The sequence below is a fragment of the Megalobrama amblycephala genome, linkage group LG22 (genome assembly GCF_018812025.1).
Source record: "Megalobrama amblycephala isolate DHTTF-2021 linkage group LG22, ASM1881202v1, whole genome shotgun sequence".
NCBI classification, from domain to species: Eukaryota; Metazoa; Chordata; class Actinopteri; order Cypriniformes; family Xenocyprididae; genus Megalobrama; species Megalobrama amblycephala.
This window is the reverse complement of record NC_063065.1, coordinates 28,277,812-28,294,966: the sequence shown is the minus strand read 5'-3', so window position 1 is coordinate 28,294,966 and position 17,155 is coordinate 28,277,812.

Sequence of the window (17,155 nt, the reverse complement as noted above, 5' to 3'; positions counted from 1 at the left end):
ATTTCATATGAGAACTTTTGTCCTTGTATCTGAACTCCTTTCCACAAATTGATCATAGAAATAAAAACAGTATAAATAAAAATGAATAACACAGTTTTCTCTTAGTCTTAAGAGCAAACAATAAGTGCAACCATAATCAAAGTACTCTCTTAATATTCAAAGTGCAAATATACTGTAGACCAAATTTTTCTTCAAGTATGATACAAAGCTAAGAGATGGTTACAACTACACAGCCCAGCCTAAGATATTTTTCATATTGGGAGATATTTGCATGCATCAGGGAGCCGCTTTCAAAATGCGGGGTGAAATCGCGCTTGAATGCGACCATGCATTTTACTTTAGCTTTCGATTTTGCAATCACGCATACTCTCTGAATAAGAAGCAGTGGTGCTGAGCACGCAATCTACAAGATAAGACATTTGTCAGACGCTTAGGCTCTATTGTGCAATGAATCCTCTGCAACATGTTCTCCAACCGATACGACCATATAGGTCGTTATTCACTTCCCTGAAATACGACCCATAGGAGCGTTTACTAGAGTGGCGCCCCTTTCGACAACAGGACACTTTCATTTTAATGCATTGTTCCCTTTTATCTGTGTTATGTTTCGGGTTTCGCATAGCTCAATTGATAGAGCATTGCAATAACAATATGCAATCATGTGATCATGCGATCGTGGGTTCGATCCCAGGGAATGCATGTGCTCATAAAGTGTGTATGTACTATAAATCACTAAGGGTAGGTATAGGGATGGGGGTGGGTGTAGTCGTTAATAAAAAATTCGTTTTGCTAAATGGAAATATGAGATATGGTGTAAAAAGTCCACACATTGCATTTAAATGAACACACATTTTGATTGGTAATGACAGTCATACGTCATTTCATGACGACAGACGTAACACGACACTGTCATTATTTTTAAAGTGACTTCAAAACGTAAATATAGGTCGTAATAAGGTGCTTGAAAAATGACCTATAAAGTCGTTTTTTTTTTTTTTGGAGGACAGTCTCATCCTCTGCCATGGTCTTGTCAGTCATCTCGTCACTTACTCTCATCACGTGATCAGTGAACTCTGATTCCTGCTGCACTACATACGAATTTGCTGCTCGTGTTGGATGAGCTGGATGGGATTGAAGTGACTGTTATTCAACATAATTAAATGGTTTTTATTTCTATAAAAAGCAAAACAACAGTGGAGGCATAATGTAAACAAAGTGGTGGCATATTCTATCCTAATTTCACCCTTACACTCCGTCATGGCAATATTGCGAGACAGCATTTTGTCTTGACGAGAAATCTTATCACATTTTAATCTTGTGAGATCTCGTGGTACGAGATCTCGTCACACCCCTAGTAAATAATAATTATTTATCTTACATGTGAATGGCAAAATGATATTAGCAGCACAGATAGCACCTGGTTTAACCAGATTGTGGTTGGTTAACAAAAACATTTTTTTTTTTTTTTTTTCTATTGAAATACTTGTTGTACAAATTGTATAATGCCATAAGTATACCAGCCAATAGAGGCGTGTGATGCTAAGACTCCATTGCTTAGAAACAATATCTCCCAGCTGCTATTATGCTGGTGGAAATAGCCTTTCCTTGCCAATGGTGGAATTTTCTGTCATTTATGATACAACGCTTCTTTGCCTCTGCTTTGAAAAAAAAAAAAAAAAAACTTTTATCTTAACTTTATGCATTATTTCTTTTTATCAACACTTGAATATGGGTAGGTTTCATGAAAAAGCAACATGTTGAGCAAAAAGCTGAGAAAATCACATTTTTGTCAAAGACAACATCTGGATCTGATTCAGATAATCAGAACATAGATGGAGTAGATTGACACCATTGAGTACCGAATCTCCGGATCCGTCAAGCCATTAATGGAATTTTCCGGCTTTCCATGTTTTCACTGTTATACGGTAGGTGCGATATTACTGATCTTCTGAAAGAGTACCGAATCTCCGGATCAAAACACAGGCAAAGAATCAGAAACAAGCGATAGCATATGTAAGCAGATGCATAGGTAAAATACTGTGATCATAAATCAAAACTGCCTAATATTACTGAATGAAATGTCAACCCAGGAAGAAGTATAGGACTTAGCAAGCTTTGGGGGGGTTGATGGACTCGATCTACTCCATCTATGTCCTGATCATCGTTCTTAATCAGATCCAAATGTAGTCTTTGACAAAAACGTGATTTTCTCATCTTTTTGCTCAACATGTTGCTTTTTTTTTTTTTTTTTTTATGAAACTTACCCATATTCAAGTGTTAATTAAAAAAAAAAATGCATGAAGCTAGAATAAAACCATTGTTAGTTTGTTTAAAAGCAGAGGCTCTGTTTTTGTGTGTGTGTGTGTATATATATATATATATATATATATATATATATATATATATATATATATATATATATATATATATATATATATAATTTGTATATACATACAAAAAAAAACGATCAAAAAAATGATAAAAAATGCTGGCGCTGGTTGGCAACTTTTTTTTGAGAAACGCTGATGGGGAAACAGTAATATGATACATTAAACATTTAAATAATAACACATTAAACATTTGTGCTGCTATTAAGATGGAATATGGGTAAGGTTAGGACAGGCTTAGTGGTACAGGTAGGTTTAAGGTTGGATTAGGATGTAATAGAAGTGTCAACACTTTAATTATAGATATAATTACAGCTAGTAATTACATCCTGGTATTTTTTAAATATAAGTACAATGTAAAAGCATGTATGTACACAATAAGTGATTTATATCAAATTATTAATTTAATCCCTTAACTGTCACTCCCCTTTTTTTATAAATGTGAAAACTATCCAAACTATCCAAACTTAAATCGTTGTAATTCAAGAATGCTTTGGAATATAGACGAAAGAAGACACTTAGCAGATTGTTGCTGAAGTGAAAGCTATGGAAGCGTGTTTCTCCCATGAAATAAAAAATAAAAAGTGTAATTGTGACTTTATCTCCCAATTCTGACTTTTTTTCTCAATTGTGTGATATAAAGTCAGAATTGCGTGATGATAACTCGCAATTGCAGGAAAAAAAGAAATGTGACTTTATATCTCACAATTCTGACATTATTACATGCAATTCTGACTTTATATCACACATTTACGAGTTTAAATTATATTTTTTATATAAAATATAAATTTTACAAAATAATTTTTACTCTAAAATTGATATGAAATCAAATCCAAATGTCTAACCAAGTTGTGTTTCAAATTTGAAGTTGATATCACAAAAACGTAAGTTCCCATGATTTTGTTTAGGCGTTAATAGCCACCGGGTGTCACCCACATTCCATTGAAGTTTTTTTTTTATGCATTCTCCTGAAACAAATTAATACATTTCTGTCCAAATATCACTTCTGTCACAAAATAGATGCGTTTTTTATATATATATATATATATATATATATATATATATATATATATATATGAAACGTTTTGACTATAAAGTAGTGCAAATAAATTTTGCAATATGAAACATGATAATGGCAACTGGTTTTCACCAGATGAATTTCACCAGAGTTTTTAAGCTTTCAAATGATACCTTATTTATGAAAATTACTAAAATAAGGCAATAAATAAAAACAGTGCCAAGTGTCCTGCTAGTGAGACGGTGTCAGTTAAATATTAGTACAAAGTAGTTAAAAACACTTACTATAAAGTGGGTCCTAATGCACAATTTTCTGTATGATAATATTTGTTATAAAAATACACATTTTAATAATTATTTTAAAACTGTTTGATAATATTGAGTGTACTGTTACGTTTAAATGTAAATGTAGGAGCAATAGTGAGGGTCATGGGTTTAGACATTCCACAAAGGTGGGAAACGCTGTGTAATCTCTTACAGCTGAACACCCACAGAGTCATGATAATATGCAGCTTGGTCACATTGTAGTTCTCTCTCACATCCTTAACACATGGTTACATTTTGCTGCCAAGCGGAGAACGATCTCCGTGCTTAATGTGCCCTAATGTATGAAATACCAGAGGGACCTTCCCAGCGCTGAGTCTCAGAGCTGAGCAGGTGGCAGCTGGTCGTCTTCACCCAGCTCGAAAAAAATCGACTCTTAACCCTTCACAACCCCAGTGTAACATGAAGCACTGCAGTGTTGAGCTTCAGTGTATACGCTTGTAAAATAATAACATAGCTTGAAAGGAGGTTTACGAAAATGTCAGTCACATAGGTGTAAACCCCCTGGCACATTCATGTAACAGTTTAACATGGTGCTCTGTGAATTCTAAATAATATGTATGTACAGAGAATATGACACACCAAGGACAACTAGGAAATGTCAGGGATTTATAACAAGGTAACTTAAAACCTTACGAGAAATTGATACTAAAAATATTAAATTTAACATTTGAAATATTTAAAATAATATAATTAAAATTTTATATTTATTTAAATATAATTAAAAAACAGAAATTGTTGTTATTGTTCTGATAACAAATATAATTTAATGTGAAAATTATACAACAAAAAATATATTTTGAACAAATTTCATTCAATTTTGTTATTTTTGTGATAATAACAAAATAACATAACAAGAAAATTATACCAAAAATGGTACATTTAACAATTTTAAATTTGTGCATTTATTAATTAAATCAAAAATATATTTATATCGATTTAAATATAAAAAGTTCTCCAATTACTGCTTGAATGTTTAAAAAATAATTTAATGAGAAAATGATACCAAAAATATTACATTTAACATTTTAAAAATTTAAAATGATTACTTTCAGTAAAAAAAAAAAAAAAGAAGTATTTATTTAAATATATATAATGTCATGGAAATTGTTATAGCAAATGTTAGTTTTTCTTGTTTTAATTTCTATAGAAAATGATCCATAAATTCTTGACCCATTATTCATGTACATCTGGAAACGTCATGAAACCCTGTACGCAACTTGCGCATACATCAGTACACACCACACAGCATGAGTAGATTGAGGAGTTAGCTGTCTTCAAGTAGCACCTTCAGTGAACAGAAGTGACTACAGGCCTACATGAAGTAATCGAGTTCATTGAAAAAGGTCTTTAAAGCTCTTTTCAAAACTGGCCATCTGGCATCATGTTTGCCTACAAAACTGAAAACACCTTTGCTTGCAAGACAAATATGAAGCTTAAAGGCTCAGGAAAGCTTAGATGTATTGTTTAGTTTAGCTGCCGTGTTTCCACATTGTATTAGGTTGATATTGAGCTGAAGAAGTTTGTTTTTAGGTTTTAAGTTGCCTTAGATGGGTTGCATCCTGGTTAAAAACTGTAACAAATTTAATGTCTTCTACTGTTTGTTTGGTTCGTAAATCTGTCTCACAGATGGAATAACTAGAGTAAATGTAATGGCAACATGTAAGCTCTGTAATTCCTAGATTAATGTCTTTCATGTTTGTTCTGATTTTAAGAATTAATGTTTGTGAATGTTCAGTCATGAGCTAATTTCAGAGTTTGTGGTTTGAGGGCTCTTGCATTTTCCCTAGAGGCATCTGCAGACTATCCCGGTGTCTGGTTTCTATTTCCACACAAGAATGCTGACAGCCCTTGCCTGAATTTTTGGAGGTTTTGGAGGGGGGGAAACCAGTAGAAGAAATGCTCATGCTTTCCATTATGTTCACTTTGCTCCTTCATATGAAAATCACAATGTCACTCTTTCAGTTTGGCTGTCATGGAGGGACTGGTTTATAGAGGTCACTGTGTAAAAAAACGGTCCATTGTGTTTCTGAACTCGCTGAACTGTGCCACGAATGTAAGAATGGCTTCTGTTGAAGCAGACTGCCTCAAGAAAAAGAAATGTTTTCAGCAGGATTTCATGCCCATTAGTTTACAGCCACTGAGATATATGGGTATGTGTTAACATTTTACTCCAGGATGTGCAAGACAAATTGAATGAAAAACTTGCAAATTTGTCAATTTTCAGATGTCAAAGTACTTCTTTCTGTCCTAGTTTAATATGCAGAGATGACTATAAGCCATTTGTAGGTTGACTTTCTGAAGAGTATAAACATTTCAACATATCAACTTCAGGTGTAACCAAAGGTGTGAGTTTGGGCCGGGACTAATACCGGTTTTGGCTGAACAGTGATTATATGTCAGGTGTAGTCCAACACGTGTGATGCAGAATGAAATGTAAAGTCTTAGGAGAATCAACATAGCAAACTACACATTTAACAAAGACAACTCTGAATCATGAACTTAGGGCTTAAATACACATCAGATATGATTAACAGAATGAGAAACAGGTGCGCAACTCAATTAGAAATCATGACAACTAACTAGAAATGAGAACAGGGAACACAAGAAAACAATGATTGTGACATTATTATTAATTATAAAATTCAGTTGCATTAAAGACACATAAACAATGAATGGTAACCAAATGAATTTTGGTTTTCATTTATTCTTAGATTTTTTTTAGAAGAAAAGCATTTGCTTCGCCTTGCAAATTTTCCCCACGAATCTAAAGGCTGGAATATACTACCCGATTTTTAAAATCTGAACAGATTTTTAAAACCCTAGGCATCATACACTTGCCGACTTTGTAAATGGTTACAGAGAAAAGCTGGGCATCATACACTACCAGACTTTACAATCGTTCGGAACACAAACAGAAACACGCGCCTGGTTGCTAGGAGACGCATGACAGACAGGCAAAACAAATGCAGGAGATTTATGCATGTCGTGCGCGAGCTCACGGCTCCATCTAGCGGCTATAAGCGGTATATAATAGTGTCTCAACATGATTACTCTTCAAGCGCCATGATTCGTGAGCTGAACGGGCTAAGTTTTTCCTTATCACCCGATCTTGTACAATAGTCTAATTTTTTCTCGATCTTTGTGACTTCGCACCCTTGATTTTGCTTGGGCAGCGTATGACTGTACCGTGTAACGTTATACTGTATTTATTAGCAACACATATTGTTCACTGATATGTGTTCTAAAATTGGCTCAAAATATCAAACAGGTTTGATATCCTCCGAATGGATGGAATCAAAATCTGAAGCTAAAAAATCGGAGTCTATGACCATCATATACTACGCGATTTTCCATGGAATCTGTCGGCTCAAATCTGCAGACTGGCTCTGACTTTTGTCAACTAGCGTCAACTTGTTCAGACTGTAAATCGGGGCAAAATTCGTGTAGTGTATTCCAGCCTTAAGGTGTTTTGGCAGTTTTATTTTATTTATATTGTGAGTTTTGTTTTTATATATTCAGTTTTTATTTAAATGTTACTTTTATTAATTTTATGTGCTTTTACCTTTTTTTTTTTAGTTTTCTGTTTAATTTCTATTTAGCTATATTTTTTTTATTTAGTTTTCAGTACTTTTGGAAATTTAACTTAAATGTACTGTATTTCAGTTAGTTGCCATGGCTACATTTGTTTTTTTTGTTTTTTTTTAAGTTTAAGTTTTTCATCTAATATTTTTATTTAATTTCAGCTTCATTTCAATTAACGAAATCAATTTGTAATAGTTTTAGTTAACAATAATTTATTGTAAATAAAAGATCCTGACAATGTCACTGCTAAATACCTATAAATATTGTGGTGTTCCGTCATGTTTCTCACAGACACGCCCACAACGTGTAAGCTCTGGTCTTAAAGAAAATCCTGAGCTACCCACTGGTATCTACGTATGTGTATTTCGAACTTCATTTTACCCCTAAACAAATAATGAAAAAGAAGTATATTGGGGCCTTGAGTGTACCCAAATAAGCAAGCCAAAAGATGGCAGTGGCAAGGAACACAAACTCCATCAGTGACAGAAATGGGACCTTGGGAGAAACCAGGCTCAGTCGGGGGACCAGTCCTCCTCTGGCCAAACGAGCCAACAAAGAATAAAAAGCCTGCCGTACATAATAACACACTGTTCCTCAATACAGATTTCTCCTTGAGACACATTTCCTGCTTCTCAACACACTGCAGAGCCAAATATGTCACATCCAGAAATAAAACATGGTACACTGGGGAGGAGAGTGAGAGTTTGTGAGAAGCTTAGTCTGAATCACAGGATCAGGGTGTGGATAGACATCTCTTGATGTAAACCAGACACTGAAGAGACTGTTTCTAGTGAAGTATGTGTACGACATGTTTGGTCACTTGGTTTGTTGTAGAATATCAGCTGTGTATTAATCTCTGTACTGAACATGTGGCTTCTGGGTTTCTACTTTTATATAGATTAGACCAGTGATTCTCGCTGATGCGGTTATTTTTATTGATTTAAAATACAAGTACATCAAACAAACACATCAAATTCACAGTTCAGTCTTTTGAAATTGTAGGTTTTGCATATGTCAAGTTAGTACTTTACTACAGAGCAAACAGGAAGGCTGCCCATCTCGCTCATTGACAGCAAACTGATTCTTCCATACCTTCAGTGCTGATGCTATGACTCTCTTGTTTGCATGTGTTCCTTCATTGTATGTTCCTCATTTCGTTTTTCTCCTCTAATGACAAAGTTGATCATTTTGATCCCTATATTTGCAAAAATAATGGCTACTGTTGGAATTCTTCCAAAGCACATTGTAAGTGTTCGTTAACTGAGTGATTGCCTCATTACATTGCCTAATGTCTGGAAATAATAAATGCTCACCAAAATGATTTTACACGACAAATAAAGCATTATAGCTCATTTATATTTGTTTAATTCACTTTAATTTAAATTTAAAAACAAAAATAAATTGTAAATCTATCATTTATTTTTTAATTGTGGTCGGCATATATATATATATTGTAGTCAACATTTGAAGTGGATCAAAAAAGTTCATCAAAGTTGTTTTAGGACAACTTTGATGAACTTTTTTGATCCACTTCAAATGCTGCTGTGCGTATATATATTAGGGGTGGGAATCTTTAGGCACCTCACGATCCGATTCCGATTCTGGGAGTCACAATCCGATTCCAAAACGATTTTTGATCCACTTTTTTTTCTTATTAATTAGTTTCGTAAACTTTTTAAAAAAAAAATGTATACAGTCTATGTAATTATAAGTAATTTTTAAATAATTACTCGTTTGAAAAAAAAATTGTATGTTAAGATTTTTAAATATAGGCTATAAACAGCTACAAAACATAAAAGCAAGTAGTCCAATAAATAATAATAAAGAGGAACAACGAAACATTACAAGCAATAAACAAAGAGTGCTTTCAGTATTTAAGAGTATCTGAACGTTTTCCATTCAAAAGCTGTGAGGGATTTTTTCTCAGCTTTACGGTTGTTTGATTATTACTGATGTCATCATAGACAGCGGAAGAATAAGCTGCATTCACAATAACGCACAGATCTCCTTTGAAATATAAGATGTTTTTGTTCTCTCTGTTTAATCCTTTAAGACATCTGACTGTTTACATTAATTTTGCATCATAAAAGCATTTTGAGATGCAAGTAGGCTACATTTAAACACTTAAAGGTGCCATCGAATTGAAAATTGAATTTACCTCGGCATAGTTGAATAACAAGAGTTCAGTACATGGAAATGACATACAGTGAGTCTCAAACTCCATTGTTTCCTCCTTCTTATATAAATCTCATTTGTTTAAAAGACCTCCGAAGAACAGGCGAATCTCAACATAACACTGACTGTTACGTAACAGTCGGGATCAGAGGGGGCCGAGAAAGTGAGCAATTAAAGGGGCCGCAGCCTGAATCGGCGCATTTCTAATTATGCCCCAAAATAGGCAGTTAAAAAAATTTATTAAAAAAAAATCTATAGGGTATTTTGAACTGAAACTTCACAGACACATTCAGGGGACACCTTAGACTTATATTTACATCTTGTAAAAAAACGTTCGATGGTACCTTTAAATGGAATCGCACACAGCTACTTGCGCGAGTGCACCTTCACAAAGCGCACGTGGAAATTGAAAGCTGCCTTCTGTCAGTGAGTTTCATATTTATAAAATATAAGCCAATAGCACTCCAAACAATATAAACGATGCCTTTGTAGTGCATTTGTAAGGAAAATAGGCCTACCAGCGGGCGAGAACGCAAACTGTAAGCGCGCTTCTCTCACAGCGCAAAACCTGTGCAATGATGAAACGCGAATGTCTGCGCAATGGGCATGCATGTAATTCGCTCTAGCTTTTCCAAACTGTATGAAAGATTATTTTATAGAAGGTTCAAGTGGTGTGTGTATGAGAGGAAACGGAAACAAGCACAATACGGTTGTTTCTGATGGTGCGTGCCCACTGGCACGGAGCGAGTGTATTCAGTTCATTCCTATGGAAGTTGAGCATCTTCAGGCTTGCGAAAGTGAAGCTAAACATCCATATGAATGAATTGAAAACGCTCGCTCTGTTCCGCACCGGTGGACACGCACCGTAAGCACGCGCAGCGTCATCTCGCAACTGCGGTTAAAAATAAGCACAGAATCGATTCTGAAATTCTCACAATCGATCCAGAATCGTTGAAGAGAGAATCTCGATGCATCGATTTTTCCTCCCATCCCTAATATATAATGTATAAATTCTCTTTACGTAACATATGCTACTAAATGGAAAAAAAAATTCTGCTGACCACTTTTTATTAATAGTCATTTGTTCTAATCAAGTCAAGCTTGCAGTCCATCCCCGTTCAGACTTTCATTCAGGGTCAATATATTTACTACTTTTTCACCACAGATGTCCGTCCAGAATCAAAATGAACTGATCAAAATGAAGATCCTCACTGCTCCTTGTTTTTGTAGCCAGCTTTTCTCATAGGATATCTGCCATCTCTTCACTAGCCAAGTAAACATTGCCCTCCATCATTATTTATTTATGTCTTTTCTATGTGCTTGTTGTTTTGTTCTTGACTCGCTGGACGTGCCTGTCATATTTTTATCTCACCCGCTTGTATGGTTTTGGAAGTGAAAGATTACATTTATGCGAGTGATCAAGGACGATCTTTGTGTAGAGAAAAATGAATCGATTTCCTCTGAGAAAATAAATTACTACACCTACTTCATTTGACCTGGACGCTCCATGTGACGAACACTTACAAAATGAGGAGAATTTGAAATCACTGCGGCTGGACTGTGGTCATAACGACTAAGATGATTTCTGTGCTTGTCCTTTAGACCTTCAGTACAAAGAAAAAAAAGTATTCATCTATATTTAACACCCAGACAAGAGGAAACTGGCAGCTCTTTTATATTTCTTAAAGGGATAGTTCTCTCCAAATGGAAAATTAATTCATGTTCCACAAAAGAAAAAGTCATCTTGCTTTGGAGCAACCTGAGGGTTGAAGCCTGACAGACAGTTGTATTCTGTTAAATATATATCTCCTCATATTAGTTTAAAACAATATGAGGATGAGTAAATTGATGACATTTTCAGGTCCATGGGAAATATTCTTTTAATTCCTGTTACTTTGTTGCAACTCCTCTTGACATTGATGGAAACCCTAGAGTCAACCGGATTTTCCAATATACAGTTATTACTTTGATCAAAACACAAAGCGTGCTTTGTTCTGGTTTGACCTAGAATACAGTGACATTTAATTACATAAAAATCCTTGTAATCCACTGGTTGAATCTAAAAGAAATGTCTGTGCCTGTTGATAGTCCGAAAGATTAGGTGAGATATGTTCAAAGGGAAAGGCTTGAGTCATGGAGATGTGGAGATAGAGAGATAGAGAGCAGGTGGAGGCAGGCATGACAGGTGAATTAATCCTTCCTCGAAGCATTTTAGGGCAAGGCTCGACCTGTACCTGATTTTCCTAGAGCTTGGATTCAAGTTCCCAAATGAGATCAGAGTTCATTCCAAAATATAAAACAATAATTATTCAGTCTAGGAACATTGCCTTAAGATAGATAGATAGATAGATAGATAGATAGATAGATAGATAGATAGATAGATAGATAGGTAGATAGATAGATAGATAGATAGATAGATAGATAGATAGATAGATAGATAGATAGAAACAAAATAAACATTTTAAACAGCAAGCATTTTTATATAGAAAGTATAAGAAAAGCATCTGTTCATATCAACATGGGTATGTTAGCACGAGCTCTGCAAATTAGCAGTTTCCTGTTTTCACCTTTGGAGATCTTACATAGACGGACTCAACAAATTAAATGAGTCAGAAAAGAGTTCTGCGTGAAAGAAGGCGGAGCCTCAGCGCAAATCTTCTATTACGTTTTTATCACAGACCAATGGTAGTATGAAGGTGTTTTGCAGCTAGAGCAAACTTTTCCTAAGAGTTCGCTTTGGCAAGCCATTTCGAACTCCCAAAACAAACTTCGTTTTGGCCTGATTTTGTTCGAAATTATGTCACATCAGTTCGTTCTTTGATTTTGTTTTGAAGTATATCAGGGCCTTAAGGAATAATTGATGATAGGCCATTGAATTATTAGAAAAATAATGCACACCTGAGGTGGTAATGCTGTCACGAAGCAGAGACATTGTTCATATGTTTTATTTCAAGACATTTGTCAGGTTTTTGTCCTTAAAACGCTCTTGAGCGCAGGACTAATTTCTTACGCAAGCCATTGATATTCAGACTAAATTGATATATTTAGCCGTGCATGTGTGAATTACCTGAGTCTGTGTCTCTCTCAACAGTATTTTGCAGCAGCTTCTCTACTGTTAGCGAAGATGTAAGTTTAACTGCTTCCAAAATACAGAAAAATGTCATGTAGTTTTGCAGATGCAAACTATTTTATTGATGAAAGTCGCAGGGTAGCGCTGACAATCATGTTTCTGTGAGCATGAATGTTTGTCAGTGTGTCTGTATTGTATGTGTCGGAGAGAGTGCTTTCCATTTGGATAATGAAACGTAATTTGATGGGGAAAACCCTATTGTGTTATATTTATGTGCTTGTTCAATGTCTTTGTCGGTTTTGGTTCATTTGCTTTTGTAGGCTATAAGGACCTTTGTAATAACGGAAATCATTTGGTGAAGTGATATGGAACTATAATGCGGTCAAAACCTGCATGGATCTACTTTAGCCGTGCATTTACTAGAAAATAATTCTATTCCTTAGAACGTTCATCAACCAATCAGAATCAAGCATTCTTCGGCCCTGTATTGGAAACAGGACATAAAATATCGTTCATTTTCAAAGTGATTTTTCCGACATCTTATCAGAATCCACCCTGACTTAACCAGCCTGAGCATTTAAAGCAAAATATGATAAAACTGCAGCACATGCTTAGAATAAACAGAAGGTTATTCGTGCTTTGGTGTGAAAGCTAATATAATTATTATATTGTAGTTATAATATAATAATAGTCCATTATAGTTATCTTTATAGTTATTGTTCTTGTTGTGATCAGGCCTTAAAAATAAGACTAAACAAGAATTAAAATAAGTAAAAGACAAATAAAAATCAAGATATTTCTGTTTCCATTGAAGAACCAGGATTCACACAGTCTTGAAAAACCTGGATGTACAGTATGATGTAGACTAATTTTGAAAGTGTGATTTCTAGACCCTGAAAAAGTAATGTAAAAAATGCCATTCCATGGTACAAAGAAAATTGACTCTACATACTGCAGAAAAAAGTAGCATGGTAGTATGCTATTCAGAATTAAATGTCATTAAATGTTACATTTTCTTGATTCCCTCATTTTTTATTCATCATTCTGAACTTACATTTAACAAGCAGATTTCTAAAGATCCATTTCTTCCAGCTTAGAGCTATTGCAAAACTCAAATGTAGTGATCTGGAAAAATGCTTTTATCTAAAATTGGGCATTAGTCAGTCTTCACTGCCTTGCCTGCAGCGAGTTCGGAATGTGGCTGCTAGGCTCTTGACTAACACCAGGGTTACGTTTCTGAACTCATTGACTTCCAACATACCTCAGATGAGCCAAGAAAATAGATCATATCTATTGACTTTGATATCTATTTGCACTGCAGAGCAAATGAAGAGCTTAGGCAATTAAAGAGGACACCAAAAAAGTCCAGTGTGGGACGAATCAATACCAATGCTCTTGGAAAGAACTGCAGTCTTGTACCACTGCAGGTTCTATCAAAATGCCAATGCTATTAGAAATCACAGAGGACAGCTCTGAAAACCAAGAATGGATGCATTCATTGGTAAAGACACTCCTAGCTCACAAACACGAAGCAAAGAGTGAATGTCCAGGAAAACCTACTGAAGTGGAACACAAGAAATGTCACACAACATAAAGAAGAGTCTGACTCAAGGGCGGAGAAAGACTAAAAGTGTTGTGCTGTTGTCAGTTCCTTTTGTCCAGGTTCAATTGCGCTTTTGTCAAATCTAAGCAAGGATGAGTCAATAAGTGAAGTCTTGAAGCTCCATGATTGAGAACCAAAGACTTAGAGCACAGTGTGGAATTCACACAGTGTGCAATGAACTTGACCTCACCTTCTATTTCAAAATACAACATTGGATCAAAAATGCAAAATATTGATTTTTGTTTCCTAGAAGGTAATTAGATGGCACTTGCTGAAATAAGTATGTAATGAGATGTAACATTGAATATATATTGTTCCATTATGAGTAGCCTACTGTTTCACATACTGTGTTTTAATATTAGGCAATATTCCATTGTAAATATAGACTTTATTAATTTCTTTTAATTTACCCATAATTATTCCCAAGAGGAGAAATACCAAAAGCCTTTACATTGAATAAAAGTCAGATAAAACTGGTAGCAAAACACAGCATTGGATAAACCCCATAGTTTAGTTAAATACAGGTTTATTTACTGTATTTCTGAAGCTAGTGAAATGTTTGTCAGAATTCTTTATTGGAGGTGGTTCAGTTTGGCCAGAAGCAAAATATAACCCATTATGAGCTTAAAGAGAGCAGGTTTCTGATCACCTCAGGCATTCTCTTAGGATCAGCAAAATCACATCACACAAAAGCAGGTGTTCCTTCAGGGCTCATTCTTTCTTTGCATAGTTTGGTCAATACAAGTTATGCATCTTTCTTCAACATATTTTCCTCTGTTGCTCCAGGCAACTGTCAAATTGATTCAGGTGATTCTCTCCAGGCCAGAGACTCTATACATGTTGCAGGTCAAATAGCAGTAGAGAACGGAAACAGACAATTCTTTCTTTCCTTCATTTATGTCTTTTACCATTCTCTTTTTCCATTTACCTAATATTCCTTTCACTTTCAGAGCTAAAGAGAAACAACTCTCAGTGTGAGCTTTGATTCTGACTGTGGAGTAATAACACATTTCCCTTAGTAAATCGTTTTTTTACTTCATCTTCAAGAGGTTAGTTCACCCACAAATGAAAATTCCATCATCATTTACTCACCACCAATGTTCATAAAGAGATTGAAAAACCAATCCATATGAATTGAGTGGATTTAGTTCAAATTTTCTGCAGAGACACGATCGCTTTATATGATGAGCAGATTGAATTTAGGCTTCTATTCACATATAAACTTTGATCAGCGAACATAAACAGAAGTTCAAACGAGCTGCGTAACATAAGAATGAACCTCATTGGTTCTTGCTGAAGCTCAAACGTGCTGCGTAACACAAGAATAAACCTCATTTGTTCTTGCTGAATCTCAAACGTGCTGCGTAACACAAGAATAAACCTCATTTGTTCTTGCTGAAGCTCAAACGTGCTGTGTAACACGAGAATGAACCTCATTTGTTCTTGCTGAAGCTCAGATGTGCTGCGTAACACAAGAATGAACCTCGTTGGTTCTTGCTGAAGCTCAAACGTGCTGTGTAACACAAGAATAAACCTCATTGGTTCTTGCTGAAGCTCAGACGTGCTGCGTAACACGATAATGAACCTCATTGGTTCTTGCTGAAGCTCAAACGTGCTGTGTAACACAAGAATAAACCTCATTGGTTCATTCTGAAGCTCAGACGTGCTGCATAACACGAGAATGAACCTCATTGGTTCTTGCTGAAGCTCAAACGTGCTGCGTAACACTAGAATGAACCTTATTGGTTCTTGCTGAAGCTCAAACATGCTGTGTAACACAAGAATAAACCTCATTGGTTCTTGCTGAAGCTCAAACGTGCTGCGTAACACGAGAATGAACCTCATTGGTTCTTGCTGAAGCTCAAACGTGCTGCGTAACACTAGAATGAACCTTATTGGTTCTTGCTGAAGCTCAAACATGCTGTGTAAAACGTGAATGAACCTTATTGGTTCTAGCTGAAGCTCAAACGTGCTGCGTAACACAAGAATAAACCTCATTGGACCTCATTGGTTCTAGCTGAAGCTCAAACATGCTGCGTAACACGAGAATAAACCTCATTGGTTCTTGCTGAAGCTCAAATGTGCTGCGTAACACAAGAATGAACCTCATTGGTTCTTGCTGAAGCTCAAACATGCTGCGTAACACAAGAATAAACCTCAATTGGTTCTTGCTGAAGCTCAAACGTGCTGCATAACACAAGAATGAACCTCATTGGTTCTTAATGAAGCTCAAACATGCTGCGTAACAAGAATAAACCTCATTGATTCTTGCAGAAGCTCAAACGTGCTGCATAACACAAGAATGAACCTCATTGGTTCTTGCTGAAGCTCAAACATGCTGCGTAACACGAGAATAAACCTTCAATTGGTTCTTGCTGAAGCTCAAACATGCTGCGTAACACGAGAATGAACCTCGTTGATTCTTGCTGAAGCTCAAATGTGCTGCGTAACACGAGAATGAACCTCATTGGTTCTTGCTGAAGCTCAAACGTGCTGCGTAACACAAGAATAAACCTCAATGGTTCTTGCTGAAGCTGCGTAACACAAGAATGAACCTCATTGGTTCTTGCTGAAGCTCAAGATGTGCTGCGTAACACGAGAATGAACCTCATTGGTTCTTGCGGAAGCTCAAACATGCTGCGTAAAACGAGAATGAACCTTATTGGTTCTAGCTGAAGCTCAAATGTGCTGCGTAACACAAGAATAAACCGCATTGGACCTCATTGGTTCTTGCTGAAGCTCAAACGTTCTGCGTAACACAAGAATAAACCTCAATGGTTCTTGCTGAAGCTCAAACGTGCTGCGTAACACGAGAATGAACCTCATTGGTTCTTGTGGAAGCTCAAGCATGCCTTGAACACATGAATGAACCTCATTGGTTCTTCTGGAAGCTCAAGCGTGATGTGTAACACAAGAATGAACCTCATTGGTTCTTCTGGAAGCTCAAACGTTCTGCGTAACACAAGAATAAACCTCAATGGTTCTTGCTGAAGC